This window comes from Palaemon carinicauda, chromosome 21 (assembly GCF_036898095.1).
Source record: "Palaemon carinicauda isolate YSFRI2023 chromosome 21, ASM3689809v2, whole genome shotgun sequence".
Classification (NCBI taxonomy): domain Eukaryota; kingdom Metazoa; phylum Arthropoda; class Malacostraca; order Decapoda; family Palaemonidae; genus Palaemon; species Palaemon carinicauda.
This window is the reverse complement of record NC_090745.1, coordinates 59,138,996-59,161,764: the sequence shown is the minus strand read 5'-3', so window position 1 is coordinate 59,161,764 and position 22,769 is coordinate 59,138,996. Positions and strand designations below refer to the sequence as shown.

Here is a 22,769-nt window from a genome sequence, read left to right as displayed (position 1 = left end):
ACGATATATAAACGTAAAACAGGCCTTTTCTTCTCTATGCATTACCTTCTTGGATGTATGATAAACGGAGGAAAATACAAAACAGTATATGTGGATAAACTTTGGAGGCGCTGTTGCAAAGGCTATGTCTCATGAAAAAATACAGTAACCAATGCTGCCAACGTCTGATGTAGATCAAATGTTATCGTAATATGCTAACATTAGCAGTGTTTTTCATTTAATTTTTTCATTCTACTTGCCCGTTGTAGACGCCCTTGTTCGTTCGTTTGTACATATCAGATTTCGACCTTTTGCGCAAAAACCCCGCCTCCCTGCGTAGAGACTTTTCCTCCACCAATAGGATTTCTTCTTCTCTAATCGTGAAATGTAAGTATTTGTCTCTCTACCAACTCTGTTCAAGTCTATTACTTGATTAGTGATGTAATACCCTCGTATACATATTACGTTTGACCCCAGTATTACTCATTTTTAAATATTTAACTTAGCCGGTGAATATATAGCTGCAACTCTGTTGCTCGACAGACAAAAACTGTACAAAAAAACTCGCCAGCGATCGCTATACAGGTTGCGGGTGTGCCCATCAGCGCCATCTGTCGGCCAGATACCAAGCTCCATGTAAACAAAGACTCAATTTTCTCTCTGTCGACGTGTCGACAAGACGTACTTTACTCGCTGTTGCTAACTGGAGTTTTTCACATCATCTTTGGTGAAGTACTATATTCTGGTTTTGAGCTTTCCCTGTGCAGGGTTTTTCTTCAAATAAATCCTTGAACTCTTTTTTTTTGTATCGGATTCATTGTTGATGACTTAGATCGTTTTTTGGAATTTTCCCTTGACCAATTCAAAATGGCTGACCTTTCACAAGTTCCCAAGTTTAGAAAATGCAATGCTAGGGACTGTTCTAGGCGTCTTCCGAAGGCTTCTCTCGACCCTCACACTATTTGTTCCAATTGTCGGGGTAAAACCTGTCAATTGGAAGATCGGTGTGAGGAGTGCGTGGGCCTTTCGGAATTCGATTTTATCGAATTTGAAAAGTACACACGCAAGCTAGAGAGAGATAGAATTAGGAGAAGTTCTTCTAGGTCTATTGATATTTCCTCTCCTCATGCCCCACAACCTATTCCTTCCCCTGTAGTGGTTGTTCCTAACCCCCCTCCTAGCACTCAGGAACCATCGATGGCTGACATGATGCGTGCCATCCATGCCCTGGGGGAGAGAGTTGAGTCCCTTGCAAGTGACCGCAATCAACTCATGGCGGATGTTAAGGAGCTTAAGTGCCAAAGTGCCGCGGGAAGTGAGAAAGTGCCAAGTGAAAGTGTTGTGAACAGTGTTGCGCTTGAGGGTTCGTCTGTTCGTGCCTGTCGTCCTCCTAGTCCGGGACCTCTTGCAAGCTCCCAAGTCCAGGGGAGAAGCAATGTCGCACGACGCATGGGTTCGAGAGGCTTTAATCAGCGAACAGACGTTCCCTCCATGGTATCAGGCGTATCTCCCCAAGATCGCCCCTACCTACGTAAGACGAGAGAGCCCGTTTATACCTCGTCGTCTGAAGGTGTTTCTCGTAAGAAACTTTGGACCAAGGTCTCACGACCTTTAAAGCGTAAATCGGTCCCTTCAGGACAAGTCCAACGTCCCGGTTGTAGCCACTGGGTCAGTTTGGACTCGTTGCCGTCATCTGATGACTGCTCACCGCCTAAGAGAGGCAAAGCGGTACCGCTTCAGGCACTAACACCGTCTGTCGCCGCACCTGCTCCCGTAGACCCTAAATGGGCCTTGCTGCAAGACATGCAGTCCAAGCTTACATCTTTGATGCAGGACTTTCATGCGGAGAAGGTTGCTACCGTACCTTCTGGCCAACAACCTTCCAAGCAGTCGGTTGTGCGTCCTGTTGACGCTGAGGTAACCTTCTCGCGTCTACCAGTTGAGGTGGTTCCTCCACCGATGCGATCCAGTGTGGGTTGCCAGCCGCACGTTGACGTTAAGCGACGCACGGAGGTGGTTGTTGACGTTCAGGACGTTCAACAACCATCAGAGGTGACTTGTTTTGACGCGGTGCGTCAACCTCCGCAACCCGGTGTGGTTTCCACTGCTCAACCCTGTCGGTCTAGACAGTCTCGGGTGGACGCTGTGCGTCCTCGCGCTCCCATGGTTGTTGACAGTTCACAGACTGTGCAGTAGTTCCATGACGTTGCGTCCGGCTCCGTCACGCATGCACCAGTGCGACCGAACTCAGCGAACTTGACGTTGCCCACTCCGTTGCCGTTTCCTCATCAGTTTTCGGATGAGGAACTTTCTGATGATGATGTTGCTGCACAACAAGACGACCAACAGTCAGAACTGGACGAGCCTAAGTCAACTCAACCCTCTTTGGACTTTAGAAAAGTTTTGGCTGTATTCAAAGAGTTGTTTCCTGACCAGTTTATTTCTGTGGCTCCTCGTTCTCCGCCGTCAGAGTTTGTATTAGGCATGCCTTCTACCGCACCTGCCTTTACTAGACTCGTCCTCGCACGCTCGTCTAAGAGAGCTTTGCGGCTGATAGGAGACTGGTTAGAGTCCAAGAAGAGTTTAGGGAAGACAGCATTTGCCTTTCCCCCATCTAAACTCTCTTCTAGATCGAGCGTCTGGTATGCCACGGGAGAAGTCCTCGGCTTGGGAGTTCCTGCCTCTGCCCAGGGCGACTTCTCAAGTCTTGTAGACTCTCCCCGCCGCCTTGCCATGAGACGCTCGAAGATTTGTTGGTCACCTTCGGACCTGGACCACCTTATGAAAGGGATCTTTAGGGCTTTCGAAGTCTTTAACTTTTTAGACTGGTGCTTAGGAGCCCTGAGCAGGAAAATCTCTTCGACAGATAAAGATATTTCGTTGCTCATTATGTCCTGCATGGACAAGGCCGTCCGTGATGGGTCCAATGAGCTTGCTGCCTCATTCACGTCTGGAGTCCTGAAAAAGCGAGAGTCTCTCTGCTCGTTCCTGTCTGCTGGAGTTACACCATGCCAGAGATCGGAACTTCTCTTTGCTCCCCTTTCCAAGTGCCTGTTTCCAGAAGTCTTGGTAAAGGAAATTGCTGCTTCGTTGGTGCAGAAGGACACTCACGATCTGGTTGCGTCCTCAGCTCGCAAAGCTCCCCCTTTGCCTGCATCTTCCGCTAGACCGAGGATAGACACTCCAGCGTCTCGCTTTATTCCGCCCTTTCGTGGCAGAGCCTCCAACAGAGGAGGTGCTCGTGCCGAAGGGAAGCGAGGGAAGAGGAAAGGATCCAAGTCCTCTAAGGGCAGAGTCTGACTGCCCGCAACTTCAGACAGCAGTGGGAGCCAGACTCAAGAACTTCTGGCAAGCCTGGGAGAGGAGAGGCGCAGATTCACAATCTGTGAAGTTACTCAGAGAGGGGTACAAAATCCCTTTTGTACGCAATCCCCCTCTAGCAACGTCTCCCATCGATCTCTCTCCCAGGTACAGAGAGGAAGAAAAGAGACAAGCCCTGAAACTGGAAGTGTCTCTTTTGCTAGAGAAGGGAGCGGTGGTCAAAGTCTCGGACCTTCAATCACCGGGATTCTACAACTGCCTCTTCCTAGTTTCAAAGAAGACAGGAGGGTGGAGACCGGTGCTAGACGTCAGTGCTCTGAATGTCTTTGTCACAAAGACGAAGTTCTCCATGGAGACCACAAAGTCAGTCTTAGCAGCGGTCAGAAGGGAAGACTGGATGGTCTCGCTAGACCTAAGGGACGCCTACTTCCACGTCCCCATTCACTCAGACTCCCAACCTTTTCTGAGATTCGTTTTCGAAAATGTGGTCTACCAGTTTCGGGCCCTGTGCTTTGGCCTAAGCACAGCTCCTCTCGTGTTTACGAGGCTGATGAGGAATGTGGCCAAATTCCTCCACTTATCGGACATCCGAGCCTCCCTTTATTTGGACGACTGGCTTCTCAGAGCCTCTTCCAGTCGTCGCTGTCTGAAGGATCTCAAGTGGACTCTAGATCTGACCAAGGAATTGGGACTCCTAGTCAATATGGAAAAGTCGCAACTGGTCCCATCCCAAACTATTGTGTATTTAGGGATGGAGATTCACAGTCTAGCTTTTCGGGCTTTTCCGTCGGCCCCCAGAATAAGTCAATCCCTGTTATTCATCCAGAACATGCTGAAGAAGGAACGCTGCTCAGTCAGGCTGTGGATGAGTCTGGTAGGGACGCTGTCATCCCTGGAACAATTTGTGTCACTAGGAAGACTACACCTCCGTCCTCTTCAATACCATCTAGCTTTTCACTGGAAAAAGGACAAGACGCTAGAAGCGGTCTCGATCCCGATTTCCGAAAAGATGAAGTCTTGTCTGACTTGGTGGAAGGACAATATCAACCTAAGAGAGGGTCTTCCCCTGGCTGTTCAGACTCCCAACCACGTTCTCTTCTCGGACGCATCGGACGTGGGCTGGGGCGCGACACTAGACGGTCGGGAATGCTCAGGACTGTGGAACTCGAGTCAGAGGAGCATGCATATCAACTGCAAGGAGCTGTTGGCAGTACTTCTGGCCTTGAAAAGCTTCAAGTCTCTCCTTCGAGGCAAAGTGGTGGAAGTAAACTCAGACAACACCACGGCCTTGGCGTACATCTCCAAACAAGGAGGTACCCACTCACTGACGTTGTACGAGATCGCATGGGACCTGCACATCTGGTCAAAAGGTCAAGACATCTCCCTAGTAACGAGGTTCATCCAAGGCAACTTGAATGTCATAGCAGATTGTCTCAGTCGGAAAGGGCAAGTAATTCCAACAGAATGGACCCTCCACAAGGATGTGTGCAAGAGACTTTGGGCCACTTGGGGCCAACCAACCATAGATCTCTTTGCAACCTCGCTGACCAAGAGGCTTCCCATCTATTGCTCCCCAGTCCCGGACCCAGCAGCAATACATATAGATGCCTTCCTCCTAGATTGGTCACATCTGGATCTCTACGCATTCCCACCGTTCAAGATTGTCAACAAGGTACTGCAGAAGTTCGCCTCTCACGAAGGGACAAGGTTGACGCTAGTTGCTCCCCTCTGGCCCGCGAGAGAATGGTTCACCGAGGTACTTCGATGGCTAGTAGACGTTCCCAGAAGTCTTCCTCTAAGGGTGGACCTTCTACGTCAGCCTCACGTAAAGAAGGTACACCAAAGCCTCCTCGCTCTTCGTCTGACTGCCTTCAGACTATCGAAAGACTCTCGAGAGCTAGAGGCTTTTCGAAGGAGGCAGCCAGTGCGATTGCTAGAGCAAGGAGAGCGTCCACCATTAGAGTCTACCAGTCGAAGTGGGAAGTCTTCCGAGACTGGTGCAAGTCAGTTTCTGTATCCTCGACCAGTACCTCTGTAGCTCAAATAGCTGATTTTCTCTTATACCTGAGAAAAGGACGATCCCTTTCAGCTCCCACTATCAAGGGCTACAGAAGCATGTTGGCATCAGTCTTCCGGCATAGAGGCTTAGATCTTTCCAACAATAAAGATCTTCAAGACCTCCTTAAGTCTTTTGAGACCACCAAGGAGCGTCGTTTGGCTACCCCTGGATGGAATTTAGACGTGGTGCTAAGATTCCTCATGTCAGACAGGTTTGAGCCGTTACAATCAGCCTCCCTGAAAGATCTCACTCTAAAGACTCTTTTCCTGGTATGCTTAGCCTCGGCTAAAAGAGTCAGTGAGATTCATGCCTTCAGCAAGAACATCGGATTTTCGTCAGAAAAAGCCACCTGTTCGCTGCAACTTGGTTTTCTAGCCAAAAATGAGCTGCCTTCTCGGCCTTGGCCTAAATCTTTCGATATTCCCAGCTTATCGGAGATCGTAGGCAATGAACTAGAAAGAGTCTTATGCCCTGTTAGAGCTCTTAAGTTCTATTTAAAGCGTACCAAACCTTTACGAGGCCAATCTGAAGCTTTATGGTGTTCAGTTAAGAAACCATCTTTGCCCATGTCAAAGAATGCTTTATCATACTTTATCAGATTGTTAATACGAGAAGCTCATTCACATCTGAGTGAGGAAGACCGAGCTTTGCTTAAGGTGAAGACGCACGAAGTTAGAGCTGTAGCAACTTCCGTGGCCTTTAAGCAAAATAGATCTCTGCGAAGTATAATGGACGCAACCTATTGGAGAAGCAAGTCAGTGTTCGCGTCTTTTTATCTAAAGGATGTCCAGTCTCTTTACGAGAACTGCTACACACTGGGACCATTCGTAGCAGCGAGTGCAGTAGTGGGTGAGGGCTCAACCACTACAATTCCCTAATTCCATATCCTTTTAATCTGTCTCTTGAAATGTTTTTAATGTTGTTTTTATGGGTTGTCCGGAAGGCTAAGAAGCCTTTCGCATCCTGGTTGATTTGGCGGGTGGTCAAAGTCATTTCTTGAGAGCGCCCAGATTAGGGGTTTGATGAGGTCCTGTTGTATGGGTTGCAGCCCTTGATACTTCAGCTCCTAGGGGTCTATCAGCATCCTAAGAGGATCGCGAGGCTCCGTAAGGAAGACGTACTTATAAGGCAGAGTAATCGTTCAAGTCGACTTCCTTACCAGGTACCTATTTATTTTGTTTTTGTTATTTTGATAACTTCTAAAATGAAATAAAAACTCTTAGCTCATAAAATGTAAACATATTATACTGGTCTCTACCCACCTCCTTGGGTGTGAATCAGCTATATATTCACCGGCTAAGTTAAATATTTAAAAATGATATTTTAATTATAAAATAAATTTTTGAATATACTTACCCGGTGAATATATAAATTAAAGGACCCTCCCTTCCTCCCCAATAGAGACGCAGTGGGACGAGGAGAAAATTGAGTCTTTGTTTACATGGAGCTTGGTATCTGGCCGACAGATGGCGCTGATGGGCACACCCGCAACCTGTATAGCGATCGATGGCGAGTTTTTTTGTACAGTTTTTGTCTGTCGAGCAACAGAGTTGCAGCTATATATTCACCGGGTAAGTATATTCAAAAATTTATTTTATAATTAAAATATCATTTTATTATCCGATACCTTATAAAATCACCTCATTTTATATACCCATCAAATATTATTTATCATACATTCCATTTTATCTTCATATTTTACTTTTATACATTTTGTTATTGCCTTGTCACTCCCAGATTTCACATAAATACTTGCTCTGGACAAGTTTCCCATTCTGTTCATTCATGTTTACTCTCTAGACTCCGTTGCTTTTCCGTTAACCAATCACGAACCCATACTTATGTAAAGTTTGCACAGGGGGGTTAATATTTCCCTACCCCTACCTTCCAACAAGCCCTTTTCCATGGAAACCTTTGCCCAACTCACGTCTTTGTTAATTCAAGTGTCGTCTTTTGCATATTTTACGATCTAAGTATTAGAAAATTGTAACGACTTCAGTAATCCATACTTGAAAGTATTTTGGTGGATTCCACTGTTGATAATTTCTTAAATCATGTAATATGATATACTGTACCAACTTTTACAGTGTCCCAAGTGCAGTGCTAATCTAAGGCAAAGCAGTTAAGACACCACAGACTCAGTCACAACACCCCCGAGACCCCTAAGTTACGTCGTCACGGTCATAAAAGTAAGTCATTAATTTCTTTAACTTTAATGTGTTAGTTTTATTATGCTATTGACCGTATATCATGAGCATGGGGAAATGATTCCGGGTTAGCATGTTTAATGAAGTAGAGGATTTGTTGTCTGATACCTTGAATGGTCATAGTACCACCTTGTTCCCTGATAAATAAGGGGCCAGACGAGCGGGTGGCAGATCTAGCTAAAAAGGTCCTGAGAGTAGTGACTGGACACAGCGAAGGATCCTGGGGAAGAGAGATGATCTTCCAAGGGGACCACCTATTTTGCGGGTCCTCATTTTTAGCTAGGAAAGCTCTGTCTGGGGTAAGCAGTACTTCGCCTGTAGGGAGGAAATCTATGTTTTCCGGGTTACGTGAGAGCGCTGCTAGTTCTGAGATTCTAGCACCTGAGGCCATAGCTGATAGAAATAACGTCTTCCTAAGCAGAGTGATATAAGAGCAGGACTCGTTGTCAGTGTCCGACGCGAGTTTGAGGACATTGTTCAGAGACCAAGAGATTTTTTGCGGCCGATCCAACGGCCGAAGCCTAGCACATGCTTTTGGAATAGATGAGAAATAGGAATCAGCTAGGTTAATGTTAAACCCAACCAGGAATATCTTCTTCAAAGCTGACTTGATGGTAGTTATAGTGCTAGCTGCCAAGCCCTTGTCAAATAAGAACCTAAAGAACGAGATGGCTAAATTCGGAGTCATACGAGTGTGGTCTGAATTCTTTAGGAAATCTGCTAATTTCTTAACAGCCGAATCATATTGACGAATTGTCGAGTCCCTTTTGTCCGCTTCGATGAAGAGAACGTTTTCCGGGTCAATGTTTGCGTCTTTATGAGCTGCAAACTTCATGAAGTCCACAAAGTTAGGGTTTTGGCTATCCTTGATGAATCTGACACAGTCTGTGTTTGAATTACTTGGGTTAGTTTGGGGAATGGAATCCGGAAGGGTCGGAGTTTCAGCTCGAGGAGGAGAGGAAACCAACTGCTCTTTGGCCAGTGAGGTGTTACTAAGGCCACTGCCCCCCGGAAGGAGCGTAGTTTGTGCAATACTTTCATTAAAAAATTCACTGGTGGAAATAGGTAAATCTTCCTCCAATGGTTCCAATCCAGGGTTAATGCGTCTATGGCATAAGCCTGAGGGTCCATGTTTGGTGTCACATAACAAGGAAGTTTGTGATTCATCTGAGTTGCGAATAGATCTACCTGAAGGCCCGGAACCAGCCTGAGTATCCACCGGAATGAAATTATGTCCAGAGACCATTCTGATTCCAGTGGTTTCGTCCTGGATAGTGAGTCCGCTATCACATTCTGGACTCCCGCTAGGTGGGTTGCTGACAGGAACCAGTTCTTTTCTGCTGCCAAGGCGAAGATAGCGACCAGGATCTGATTCAGGTTGGGCGACTTGGATCCTCCTCTGTTGATGCAGTGTACTACGGCTGTGCTGTCTGACACTACTCTGATGTGGGTCGACCTCGGAGGAGAAAGCCTCTTCAGGGTCAAGAACACTGCCATGGCTTCGAGAACATTGATGTGGAAGTGTTTCATGGCGGGTGACCAAAAGCCCTGAAACATCTGACGTTCGTAGTAACCCCCCCATCCACTCAGAGACGCGTCTGTATGAATTGTCACTTGTGGGGGTGGGAATTGAAGAGGAACCGATTTGGAGAGGTTCTTCGGTTCGGACCATGGCTGTAATCTCATTTTCAAGACAGAGGGGATTTTCGAGACCTTGTCTCTTAAAGGTACTGTGGCTCTCTTTCTCCAAACTCGATTGATGTCTTTGAGTTATCTTTCAATAGGCGATCTGTTACTGAAGCGAATTGAAGAAGGCCGAGGATTCTTTCTAAGGCTCTTCTGGACACCTGTCTGTGTTTTAGAAAATTCTTGACCTTGGAAGCTATTTCTCTTACCTTTTTGGGAGGTAGAACCAGCTTGTGCCGTGCAAGGTCCCACTGTATGCCTAACCATTCGAAGCGGTCTGATGGAAGTAGGCGGGATTTTTGGAGATTGACCCGAAATCCCAGGTTGGCGAGAAAACGAAGTACTTTCTTCGTAGCTCTGTTGCACTCCAGGGCTGACCGAGCCCAAATAAGCCAATCGTCCAGATAAGCAACAATCTGAATCCCTTGGTTCCTGAGTTGTTCTAACACTGTCTCTCCCAGTTTCGTGAATATCCTGGGTGCAATGTTGAGGCCGAAGGGCATGACTTTGAATGCAAAGGCTTTCCTGCCTAGACGGAAACCTAGGTAAGGAGAGAAGTTTCGAGCTATTGGTACGTGATAATAGGCGTCGGTAAGATCGATAGAGGTGGTGACGGTCCCACGGGGAAGCAGGGTACGTACCTGAGAGATAGTCAACATCCGGAACTTGTCGCAGAGGATGCAAGAATTTAGCTTTGACAAGTCCAGGACCACTCTCAATGCCGACGAGCCTTTCTTCGGAACTGTGAACAGGCGGCCTTGGAACTTCAGCGATCGAACCCGTTTGATTGCTTTTTTCTTCAGTAACTCGGTGGTGTACTCTCTCAGAATGGTTGTGGGTCTCTGGAAGAAGGTCACTGGTGGAGGAGGAGAACCTTGTGACCATTTCCACCCCAAGCCTTTGGAGACTATGCTGTGAGCCCACGGACTGAAGGTCCAACGGTCTCGAAAGTGGTAAAGTCTCCCCCCTACCGGAACTATATCATTGCGAGGGAGTGAATCTAGGTTCTTTCCCTCCTCGAGAACCCCTTGTCCTAGGTCCGCCTCGTTGACGGAACTGTCCTCTAGCCCTGTAGCTACCTCTCTGGTGTCCACGAAAGGGACCTGAGGGTCCGTAGCTAGGGTTGTATGCGGGTGAGGGCATCCAAACGGGGTTGGGTTGGGTACCTGGGAGAGCAGTGAGGTAGACCACCTGTTGAGGGTGTTTCGGCTGTAGAGGAGACGAAGCAGTGGGAGACTGTGAAGACGAGTGGGCAATCGGCGATTGTTGGTAGTGACCTCGGCTCGTCTTGTAAGGGGCAAACCTCTGTTTCCTCCTGAAGAAGGTTTGTTTTTGACCTTCAACCCTCTTTTTGGCAGTGAGGCCCGACCTCACTTGCAAATTTTGATTTGCTCTCGCAGCGTCTTGTAGTACCTTGTTCACCTCCTCCTGAGGAAAAAGGTTCTTACCCCAGCAGGAGGAAGCTATCAGCCTATTCGGTTCATGCCTGATCGAGGCCTCAGAAAGAACGTGCTTCCTGCAACTAACCCGAGCCGAACAAAACTCGTGTAAGTCGATTTGGAAGGACAGAGACAGGTTCTTTGTGAATACCTGGAACAAGGTCTCGGTCGGATAAAGTGAGGTTAAGGACTCCACGGAGGTAATGGAGTGGAGAGACCTAGCCAACCTATTCTGTGCCTCAAACTCAGTCTTGAGAAGAATATCTGGTAATTTAGGAAGCTTCTCGGAGAACAGATTAGAGGCACAGTCTGGGTCTAACTTCCCTACTGTGAAAGTAGCGGGGGCATCATCCCAGATAGTAACGGTACTCGGAATGAGCATGGAGGTGGGATCGGTCTCTTTAAGAGCCGGCATGGCAGAACCTTCTTTGATAGCCTGAAAAGTAAGAGCTGCCACTTTATCTGTAATAGGCAAGGTAATAACTGGAGAAGCTGTAAATATGGTGTAGGCTCCTTTGTGTGGGGTGAGCTTGGAATTAGTGCACCCCCAGTCTGACAACGTCCTGGCCCAGAAAGCTTGGGCCAGCTCTTTAGGGAATATTACCGTTTCCTTCGGTACCTTGTCTAACCTAACCAAGGCATGTTCTTTCAATCGGACGAAGCCGTTGAATGGGAATTCTAGTCCCGGAGGGTAAAATTCTAAGTCCTCTAGAGGACGGGTGCCTATGCCCTCTAGAGTTATGGCACCATCAATATATGGAGCATGTAAGGCAAACCTCCAAGGGTTGTTTTTCTCGAAGGGAGGTAACTTCGATGCGTCCGGGGCTGAAGGAGGGGGCATCTGAGTTCCGGAACGGATGAGACTTGCCACCATATCTTTGAGCTCCGTCATATCTCCTTGGTCTACCCTAGACTGTTGAAGATACTGTTGTATCTGTTCTTTCACAATATCCCTGACCATGGCGGCGGATAAAGGGGGCTCCCGAGCCTGATCCTCTAACGAAGCCCTGGACTTAGTGGACTTTGACTTCTTAGGAGTCACGGTTTTAGGTATAGTAATATGAACATCAGGATCCTTTGAGGGTCCCGGAACCGGTGACACTGATAATGGCAAAGCTGAAGGCTTAAAGGTACGTAGTGGCTTCACCTTGGGTCGTACAGGAACGGAGGGACCTCGAGGAGAAGCCGTAGGTTTATCAAAGCCGTGAAAGGAAGTAGTAGAGGAAGGAGTGTGGGGTGAAAGGGGGTCCACCAACTCAACACCACCTACCTGCTCATCCATGGGTTCCTCGTCCAGACCTAGGTAGGGCTCGGCCTCCGTCACTAAAACCTCTTCCTCAGTTAGAATGGTTGCTCTAACCACTTCAATTAACGGGGCCGCTGTCTCCGGTGGAACTGCTGCAGTAGTAGAGCCTGGGAATAGGCGAGAAGCCATGTCTCCATCAAGGAGATAGGGTGCGCCAGCCGGCGCATTCCTCCCAAACCCTGACACCCAAGGCCGGAGAGTAGCTCTCGCCTCCCTGAGAGATTCATCATCAGCCTGAAAGAGGAGAGGGGAATTAATGATGAAGCCAAAACTGAAGTCAATATATAAAGAGCAATTAATTCTTCGCAAAGGATATTAACAGGGACTCTAGAACCAACTTACCTCCTCGCTCAGGAGTAGGGCTGACAGCTCATAGCAGAGCATGCATGACTCCGGAAACCATATCGTATAGGGGGCTTGTCCCGGTTCCCGAGAGAAGGATATGGCGCAATGGGCATGGGCCCGGCATAGATCATGGCCCATGGGATCAGTAAAGGCAGCGGAGCAGCCCCTGGCAGTGCAGCGGACTTTCTGTAAAAAGAAAGAAGACATAAGTCTGGATGTTCCTTGAGATTCTTGTCATTGACTTATGAATCAGAAACACTTAAATCTTATTATGTGTGAGTATGGTAGTAGCTAACACCTTAATAAATTAAGAAATTATAATAGAAACCAGTAACCACGTAGCATGAATCTCTAAACTTCATCGGTATCACACTGTTAACTCCGGTTCTGGACTCCTGCTTGATCTCTGTTTTTACCGGAGGTCCGGTAGCAAAGGCCCGTCATCATGATATCGTGACCGTCTCCGGTACGATAACATTAACCTCAATGAATGAGTTATCTCCAGTGAAGCCGGAGATACGATGAAAACCGGGGCCTTAACGGTGCAATTGTGATCAAACATGACAAAGGTTCGTGTGTAAAAGGCTTCAGCCGGAGTCCGAGTGCCGGATTTCACCGTTGCACTCCAAAAATCAACTCCGGAACGATAACTAGTTCTCACCCAATGAGTATCCATTATAGCGGAGCATAACTCAAGGCGGAGCTAAGCATAACTCAAGGCGGAGCTAAGGGTGTCGGTATAAAACGACCCCAATTAATGAGTCATACACTAACGTACCTAATAATAGTGTTAGCTTTATTAACAGTAACCACATCAATAAATCGTTTATAATATTAAACGTACTATCATCAACTCTGATACTGAGAGGAGGCCTGAATAACCCGTGATCGTATAAAAACGGAGAACGGGAAATTCACCTCTCTTACTCAAAGAAAACGAGAGAAAGGATAACTCATACCTGTAGAACAGGAAACGAGCACTCTATGCTTTCGCTCTCAAGGTTACATATTAAAAATTAACATCACACAATAAAATAAGAAAATTAATAAAATTGATTGCTTTTTCTTAGTAATAGTAATAACGAAGAATAACGACAACGTAACAAATAAACAAGGATATAGTCTAAAACGAACCCTCCAGGGTACAAATTAACAGACTAAATCGCTATTATGCTTTAAAACGCTATCTTTAAATCGCTATTCTTCGTAGGTCCAAATTGGACTTGCAAGCAAATAAATACCATAGTAAAAACTAATAATAATTAATGATAACATAAAAGGCCATAAAACGTAAGTGATATAACCTAGCTGACAGAGTACCAGATGGGCAAAAATAACTAGAAAATTTACCGAAGCGAACATACCCAAAATGGCTGCCGATACCTCGGCAGGACAATCGCTTCCAAAACTAAAAACCACCATATTGGAAACAGAACAAATGCCCGGTACTGCCAAAAGCTGCCAAAACAAACTATGGTACTTAACATTGGTAAGGGTGAAGTAACAACGTCAGTCATGTTGAAATAACGAGAAACTCTTAAAAAAAAAACACTGTGCCTAAAAAACTCGGCTTGATGCAAGTCCAATTACAGAAGGATGTCCTAGAGGGCGCGCGTGGTAGGTGTCGTTGGGGAGTTCAACCATGTTCTCTAGGGCCTGTCACGGCCCTCCCCATTGATGAAGGGATTATCTAAATGGAAGACAACCTGTGAATAGTGGTTTTCACACGCCTTTGTTTAATACACGACACCTACAAGGTGTTCGCGCGAGGGTTGTAACCTCTGCATTCCATGCTTTTATCTTTCTCTAGTATATTTGGAAGATTTATATTAGGAAAGGTATAAGGAAGGACCTTTCTCACCGGCCGTCACAGGCCTCTTCCCAGAAATAGATTTTTCCTTCGTCAAAATCCCTTTATTATATTTTGATAGAGTACGAAGCTCATCATTACCGGTTGCCAATGCATACGAGGGTGATGTTTTATTTTCCTGTTATCGTAAGTGAGGAACAAGAACCATTATATTTAACGTTGGTAATATTAGGGTAATGTTACTAATGTTAGCGTGCGAAGCTCAACATTACCGCTTGCAAGTACATACGAGCTTGATGTTTTATTTTCATGCGAGCGAAGCGAGCTAATGGCGAAACAAGAACCATTATATATAATGTTATCGTAACAGTACTAACGTTACCGTAACGGGAGTGAAGTGATATAATAAAGGGTATTATATTGGGTGTGTGACTTGGGAACTTCTAGGTTAGGTTAGGTGGGTTTGTTAGGTTCTGTACCCTTTTTGTACTTTTTTATAGATTGTGTAAAGGGTATATGGAAAAAATCTTTAAAATACACATGATAATAATAGTGTATCATTGTTAACGTTAGTAATTCCACCGTAACGTTAGTAATTCCACTGTAACATTGCTAACGCTGTGTACCGTTGATAACTTTGCTAATGTTACTGTTCGCAGTATAGGCTATACGTTAGTGAAGTGACACCGAATTTGAACAAGTCATTATATTTAAGTATTTTAACAAAATATGTATAATAGAAGACATTATATTTAATCATTTTAATAGAAAATATATGTTTTCCTGTATAAAATAACGTGATTTAACCGGTTTTCACCATCATTTCATCCGTGATAACAGCAACCAGTCCGGACACTTAAAGTTAGTTGGATTGGTTGTTCTTTTGGTTTGCGGTTGAAATGAAGGTCAAATTCGGTCAAATCACAATATTTACTACAGGAAAACATATATTTTCTGTTCGAAATCAGACCCTGTAATACAATACAACTTAACCGTTTTTCCTACTTGTTATCTTGTGTTTTATCCTGTTCTGACCATGAAAATCACCCATTCATGAGTTTTCCAACCTCACCCCCTATATAATAACAATTATGGGGACCCACGTGGTAAACCAGTGTTTTTGGGTAGGAAAATCCCATAAAGGAGTGATTTGTAGCAATAGAAATGGTCAGGAATACATAATAAACACAAGATAACCAGTTGGAAAAGTATATGGTTCATTTTTGGGCTCAAGCCATGTCATCCTGATGGAAGGTTCCTATTAGTAGCTTCCAAGGGATATATGAACTACAGTGATATTCCCAGAGAATTTACCTTTAGGTCTCCAGAATTCTAACTCCTGGCGCGAATATCCTTAAATTTTCTCTTAAGGATATCGCATAAATCAGGAGACGTATGCTTGATACGACACAGCGATCTTCACCCCGAATAGCGTTTTCGCCTCGAGGGGGAAGAATGGAAAATTTGGAAAAGGAGCCGTTATCAAGGTTCCCCTATTTCCCATACTACTATTGAGTATCAAGATGGCGGTTATTCCTATTTTTGTAGCGAATTTGCACGGTGGTGTTCTCTGTTGATCTAACGTTTTTGATTGATTTTGTGAAGATTATTATGCAATCTCCAACTTCTTTCACCTCTGGAAAGTTGAGTATTGGTTCTTTACCGAGTATGTATTTTTAGGTCCTGTTTCACAGTGAAATTAGAGTAATTTATTGTGCTTAGGAGCTAGGCCTGTTACCGGAGGCCCCATGGGCGCTGTCGTTCGTTATGCATGTGTTATTTGGTTAGCTGAATGACTTTCCCGGTTGAAATAGCATTAATAAATTATGAAAGCTATTTATGCATATTTATACTAGTAAAGATATTTATGGTATGCATAATTTTCCTCTTTCTTTGTCGATCGTATACGTTAGAGTTTCGGTGATTTAGGTAACTGAAATCTCGTCTTGCCTAGGCCACCTAGCCAAGGTGATGTAGTATACTTTCAGACATTTCCCCGTTTACCCTTTTGTATCGTTTTATTGATTCTAAGGGAGATAGTACATCTCCTAGAATTATATAACTCGATACTTGACTCCTGTGGAGAGTTAAGGGTAATCCGTCTTTCCTCAACCCTTTCTGGTCTTGCCATAGTGTAGTTCACTCCGGCTTGACTAGGGTAGGGTTTTTCTGTCTCCCACCTTTACCGGCGAGTGTCTGGCTTTGGTTTTGACAAAATCTCAGAGTATTCAGTCTTTCTGCCAGCAGCAGGGTGAGTAGTCACTCCCCTGCCGGCTTATAGCCGCCGGCATAGGAGGCTAAGCCTCCCTAAACCGCACCTGGTGTGGTGGTATGATGCTGCCACCTTCTCCATGGGGTTTAGAATACTAGTCCTGTGCTGGCAGACCCTAGGCTGAAGACATTCTTCTTCAGCCTAGGATGGCGCCGGTACTGAAACGATGTTTCTCCTTTGTTGAGAGGGGGCTCAAATCTCCCGGGCCCTCCTAACACTATTTCGGCAGACCCTAGGTTAAAGAATAGACATTCTTCTGCCGCCTAGGATGGCGCCGATACTGAAACAGAGTTTCTCCCTTGTGTAGGGGGGCGGCAACATTGCCGCCGCCTTCTACACTTTATACAGGACCCTTTCCCTGCCCCTCTCTGTCCTTTTAGCTATGGCAGTTGTCCCGCAATCTCACTGCTTGCCGGTGGGTTGCGAGGCCCGCCGGCCTCCTACTTAGCAGCTGTTTAGTCACTCAGCTTTCCCTTATGGACAAGGATCCGGGAAGGTTGTGCCGGCCATGACGGTTGCCGGTGGAAGACCTTTCTGTCACCGAGGTTCTTCAGTCCTCCCTTGGACTGCCGTCCACAAGTCCTGTAAACGGGGGTACTAACCTGACCGGCAGCATACCGGCCGGGCCGGCGCTGACAGGTACTTACTCAGTCGGCGGCATGCCGACTGTACCAGTGCCGCCGGGTAATAACCAGCCGGCCATATGCCGGCAACGGTACTTGTGGTTGCATGGAAGCCTGAATGATGTATTCTCCCCTAACATTGGAACCTTCTTTCTGGGGTAAGGCAGTAAGTTATATACTTACATCCTTATTTAGTGTAAACATGCATAGTAATAAGGCAGTCCTTCGCTCCATGCTTTCTCTCTCTCTATCAGCTAGTATGCCGGCCGGACTGTGCCGTCAGGGACTAGCTATGCCGGCTATATGCCGGCTGAACTACAGTATATGATTATACAGTAGTCAGTATATTTGCAGTAAGAGTATATATTGCAGATAGAAATCTATTGTATATATTATACAGTAGTTCATTTCCAACATATCTTGTGTATCCTTGCCCAGTCTTTTGCTGAGACCAATCCTATAATGAAAGAATAGAATTCCTTCAATACTCTGATTATAATCAGTTTACAGTTTACCCTACAATATTAAATAATTTAGAAGGGCCAGTGGTAGTACACTTTCTATCCTTAAAGGTTAGAGCCCTTATCTTTGAGCTTCCGTGATCAGGAAACTCTATGGTTTTAATATTGGAAGGGAAGGTCACAGCAACTGGCTGAGGGGATCCACAGGTATGTGTCTTTTCTATTTCTAGTCCAGTCGGTGGTATGCCGTCTGGACCCGGCTGCCAGGTGCTAGCCATATCGGCAACACGCCGGCTAAACTGCAGTATATGATTATACAATAGCCAGTATATTTGCTATATACAGTAGTATATACTGCAAACAGAAAACTATAGTATTAGTATACAATAGTTGATTTTTAACACATCCTGTGTACCCTTATACAGGCTTTTGCTGAAACCTAATCTATATTGAAAGGATAGAATTCCTTCAATACTCTGATTAGTAATCGGTTAATACTTACACCACAATATTAATAATTAGAAGGGTCAGTGGCAGTGTACACTTCTATCCTTAGAGGCTAGAACCCTTCTCTTTTGAGTTGCCTTGATAAAGGAAACCCTTTATTTTTAATATTGGGGGGAGGTTACAGCAATTGGCTGCGGGGGGGGGGGGGGGATACACAAGCATGTGTCTTTCCATATCCCTTTCTAGCTTACTATCCTAAGCTATGATAATAAAAATATGATTAATTGCATATTTGTTTATCACGTGAGATAAACAATCGTATACTCATTTTGTTTTCCTTTCTTTACAGGAGGAACCCTAGATGAAATGCGATGCAGTCTTCTGCAATCTTAGGAGTAAGTACTTTTATGGCCATAAAGCATGCAGGTCTCATGCCCCCTGCAATATTGTTACCGAATCCCTGCAATATTGGGACCCCCAAGTCTGCAATATCTGCCGGACCTTAGTGTCCGAAGGTTTTGATGACCCTAAGTCAATGGAGTCTAGGGATGCGCCACGTAAAAACTACGCAAATTGGTAAGAGGGTTCCAGTAGAACTCTCCGGGACCATACCTACGTAACGATAGAATGCGTAGCTTATTGTTTCCGAAAGCGAGTAGTGAAACGGTGGTGCCCCAAGCACGACTCGCATCTTCCTGCGTCCAGATTGCCATCGAGACGAAGGGCAGGAAGGCACCTCTGGAAGAAGATGATGATATCGTGTCGGAATTCCTTCCGTCTGGACCGGCTCTGGAGCCGTTACCTTCGACGTCTTCACCTTCTACCCCTCTATTAGACAAAATGAGCCAGACGCTGGCCCATCTCACGGGTCTAATGGAGAACATTCGCAAATGAGGCGAAACAAAGGAGGCGAAATTCAAGAGAGAGGTCCGTGGAGCTCCACTCATCGCCTCCCGATGGTCATTCAAGCGACCCAGAGACCAAGACCTTCCGACATGCTCCAAAACCAATCCCTGGAGGTATGCGGATCTTATGCCGATTCTGGACGGGAAACTCTACATCTCAGAGAAGATGGGGGCTGTTCCTTTAGACAAAATCCAGTTTTGGCCAAGTTTTAACACTTTCCCTGATTGCTTCATTCAACTGAAGCATGAACCAACGTCAGAAAAAGAGATGGAACCGAAGGAAGTCATGGTTTTCGACCACGATAAGGCACAGGCTCTCTTGTCAAGTAGCCTGCGAAAGGCGGGTTACTCGATGTCGAAAGTGTCTACCTTGAGCAAGAAACACCCTACCTTTCTTGCTTCCGCTTCAATAGCATTCCCCTTTACGTGGAAGGCATTTAAATCTGTTGCCAAGGCAGTAGAGGCAGGCAAACCATGCCCTGCGCTTGAGGAGTGCAGGCCTCTGTCACTAGCCTTGCCCATGCAGGAGAAGGATTGGAAGGAAGTCCACATAGCCTTCTCAGTAGGGAAACTGGACGCGGACATCGCTGGACGACAGTTTAACGAGAATCTCCCTAAACTTTCTGAGTTTCTTTTGTGCAAGGAACAAGAGACAAAGGAGAGACTTGCAGCCTCCTTATCCCTACAAAACTGCATAGAGATGTGTGCAGCCTAACGAAGTACCCCAGACACGCTTATGGTCCTGACCAAAATGCATATGGCCACCTTAGTAAAAGACCTGTATGCCTTTATGAAGGCTAGGGGAGCCTGTAGAAAGTTTGTGTTTGCTGCTGCAACAGTGTAACATGAACCCAGTAAGCTGATATCTTCCAACATCTGGGGCAAAGACCTCTTTCCTAATGAAGTAGTCAAAGAGGTAGTCGAGAAAACCACCACGGAGAATAGGAACCTTCTCCAAGAGTGGGGCATCTCTTCAAAGAGGAATTCTTCCCCGGATGTGGGTCCCCAACCTAAAAGGAAGACAAAGAAGTCTAGACTTTTTACTCGGTCTGCTCAACAACATCCCACAGTTTCTATGACCGCGGTGCCCTAGGTAGGTGATCGAGGAGGCAAACCCTCTGATCAATCGAAGCAAGGAGACGCTTCTTGTAGGAGGGAGGCTCCAATAGGATCGTTGGACCTTCGATCCTTGGGCCCAAGGCCTAATTAAGAATGGACTAGGATGGAAACTAGACATGTTTCCACAATTATTTCCTCAACTCTTCCAACACTCCAACCCCGTATTAGAAGGTATACCCTATAACTCTGGAGCATACAGGTTATAAGGGAAGCAAAGTCCATCTTTTTCCAGGGAAGGCTGTTTTGTGTTCCCAAGAAGGACTCAAGAAAACTCAGAGTCATTCTGGACTTGTTGCCACTCAACAAGTTCATGAGAAACAGCAAGTTCAGGATGTTAATCCTTCTACACATAAGGACCCTATTACAAAAAGGGGCGTTCACAGTCTCGATAGACCTGACAAATGCCCTTTGGCATCTCCTAGTCAGTCGCCCCCTCTCCTCCTACCTAGGATTCAAGTTGCAGAAGATAAAGTATGTTCTAAGAGCCATACTCTTCAGACTAAACATAGTCCCAAGTATCTTCGCGAAATTGGCAGACACAGTCGTGCAATAACTACACCTAGAAACTGTTCAGGTAATAAAGTACCTGGACGACTGGCTGGTGCGGGCAGCATCCGAAGCGGCTGGTCTGCAAGCATCCAAAGAAGTTACCCAGTTCCTGGAACCTCTGGGATGCAAAATAAACTTCAAGAAGTCTCGACTCTCTCCAGCTCAAATGTTTCAATGGCTGGAAAACCAATGGAACCTGAGGTCACAATGTCTCTCCTTTCCCTTAGGGAAGAAGAAGGAGATCACAGGGTCGGTCAAGAGACTACTGTAATCCGACAAGATTTCAAGACGCTAACAGGAAAGAGTACTGAACTCTCTCCAGTTCGCAGCAGTGACAGACCCAGTGCTAAGCGCACAGCTGAAAGATGCGTCAGGTGTCTGGAGAAGATACGCATCAAACTCTCGAAGAGATCTAAAATGACCGATATCGGCCTTACTTTGATCATTTCTCAACCCATGATCGAAAGCCAAGAGCCTAATGAGGACTTTGCCCTTGCAACCACCTCTACCATCGAAGATCATCCGCACAGATGCCTCGTCGGAAGAATGGGGATTTCACTCCAATCAAAGGAAAGTCCAAGGGACTTGTTCATCTCTGTTCAAGGCCCTTCTCATCTACATTTTGGAAGCCATGGCAGTCCTGTTGACGTTGGGAAAACTCTCTCCACGCAGATCAGCCCTCATCAGGCTGATCTTGGACAGCGAAGTGATAGTTAGATGTCTGAGCCGTCAAGGCTTGAGATCATCCCACACAATCCAGGTGTTATTAACCATCCCTTGCCTAAAGAGATGGCACCTATCAGCAGTTCACTTACAAATGATCCGCAATGTGACAGCGGATGCTCTACTCAGGCTCAAGCCGATAATGTCAGAACGGAACAAGTCCCAGAACTGCAGATCAACCTTTTTGTGACGAGCGTCATCAAGAAACTACCTCGATATGTAGCCCCATACGAGGACCCTATAGAGGAGATAACGGACCCCATGTCCCTAGTTTGGAACGGATGGACCCGGAAATTCCTGTTCCTTCCATCCGATCTCCTACTGAAGGTCCTCAACACGCTGAGATCCTTCAGAGGAACGAAAGCTTTAGTGGCTCCCAAATAGCCCAAGAGCAACTGGTTCCCTCTAGTGAGGGAACTGAGGCTGAGGATGGCCCTTCATACTATATACACATGACATGTGTTTTGGCCTAGAAAACAAGCTTGTTGTATATGCAGATGATGCTACTCTCTTTGCATCAATTCCATCCCCTGAATGTAGATCTGGGGTTGGTGAATCCCTTAATAGAGCTTTAGCTAAAATTAGTGCATGGTGCAAATTATGGAGTATGAAGTTGAATCCTAACAAAACTCAAAGTATGATTGTAAGTAGGTCAAGGACGGTGGCTCCTCAACTTCCGGATCTCAGTATTGATAATGTTTCTTTAAATTTGTATGACTTAAAATTTTAGGTGTGATTATCGACAGCAAATTTACTTTGGAGAAACACATTAGGTCTGTGTCTTCTTCAATTGCACAAAAGATTGGCTTATTGAGAGTCTTACAAGATTTTTGGTGATCAATCTATTCTGAAGAATTGTTTCAATTCTTTCATTCTACCTTGTTTTGAGGGAGTATTGTTGTCCTGTCTGGTATTCAGCTGCTGATTCTCATCTTAATTTGTTGGACAGAAACTTACAGTCTATTAAATTTCTTATTCCTGATCTAGATATTAATCTTTGGCACCGTCGTTCAATTAGTTCATTATGCATGTTGCATAAGATTTTTCATAACTCTGACCATCCTTTACATTCAGATCTCCCTGGACAATTCTATCCTGTTCGTAATACTAGGCAGGCAGTTAATTCTAATAGCCAGGCCTTCTCCATCATGAGACTCAATACTACACAATATTCTTGAAGTTTTATTCCAGCTGTTACCAAGTTGTGGAATGATCTTCCTAATCGGGTAGTTGAATCAGTAGAACTTCAAAAGTTCAAAGTTGGAGCAAATGTTTTTATGTTGACCATGCTGACATGAGCCTTTTTATTGTTTATATATGACATATCTGTTTTTGACGGTGTTAATAGTTTATATAGGACATATCTGTTTGTTCCGTAACTGACATACAAACCACGCTATTTAATAGGGGTTATTACTTTTGGCGTAGCTGAAATGACGAGCCATTAGAATTTTAACAAGGGTTTACTACCCCACCGCTAGTTAGCTGGGGGTAGGGAGGGTAGCTTGCTACCCCCCT

The 22,769-nt window shown here is 45.5% G+C and overlaps 1 protein-coding gene across 3 annotated transcripts in view; it reads left to right on the top strand.

Moving 5' to 3' along the window:
* Polr3F (RNA polymerase III subunit F) overlaps positions 1 to 22,769 on the top strand; it is a 718,140-nt gene that overhangs the window by 7,627 nt on the left and 687,744 nt on the right. The window contains exon 2 of one of the 3 annotated variants that reach the window (XM_068345020.1): positions 7,447 to 7,548. The exons of the other annotated variants lie outside the window; for them this stretch is intronic. The gene's annotated coding sequence lies outside the window, so the exon portion shown is untranslated. The remainder of the gene's footprint in view (positions 1 to 7,446; positions 7,549 to 22,769) is intronic. 3 annotated transcript variants of the gene reach the window in all.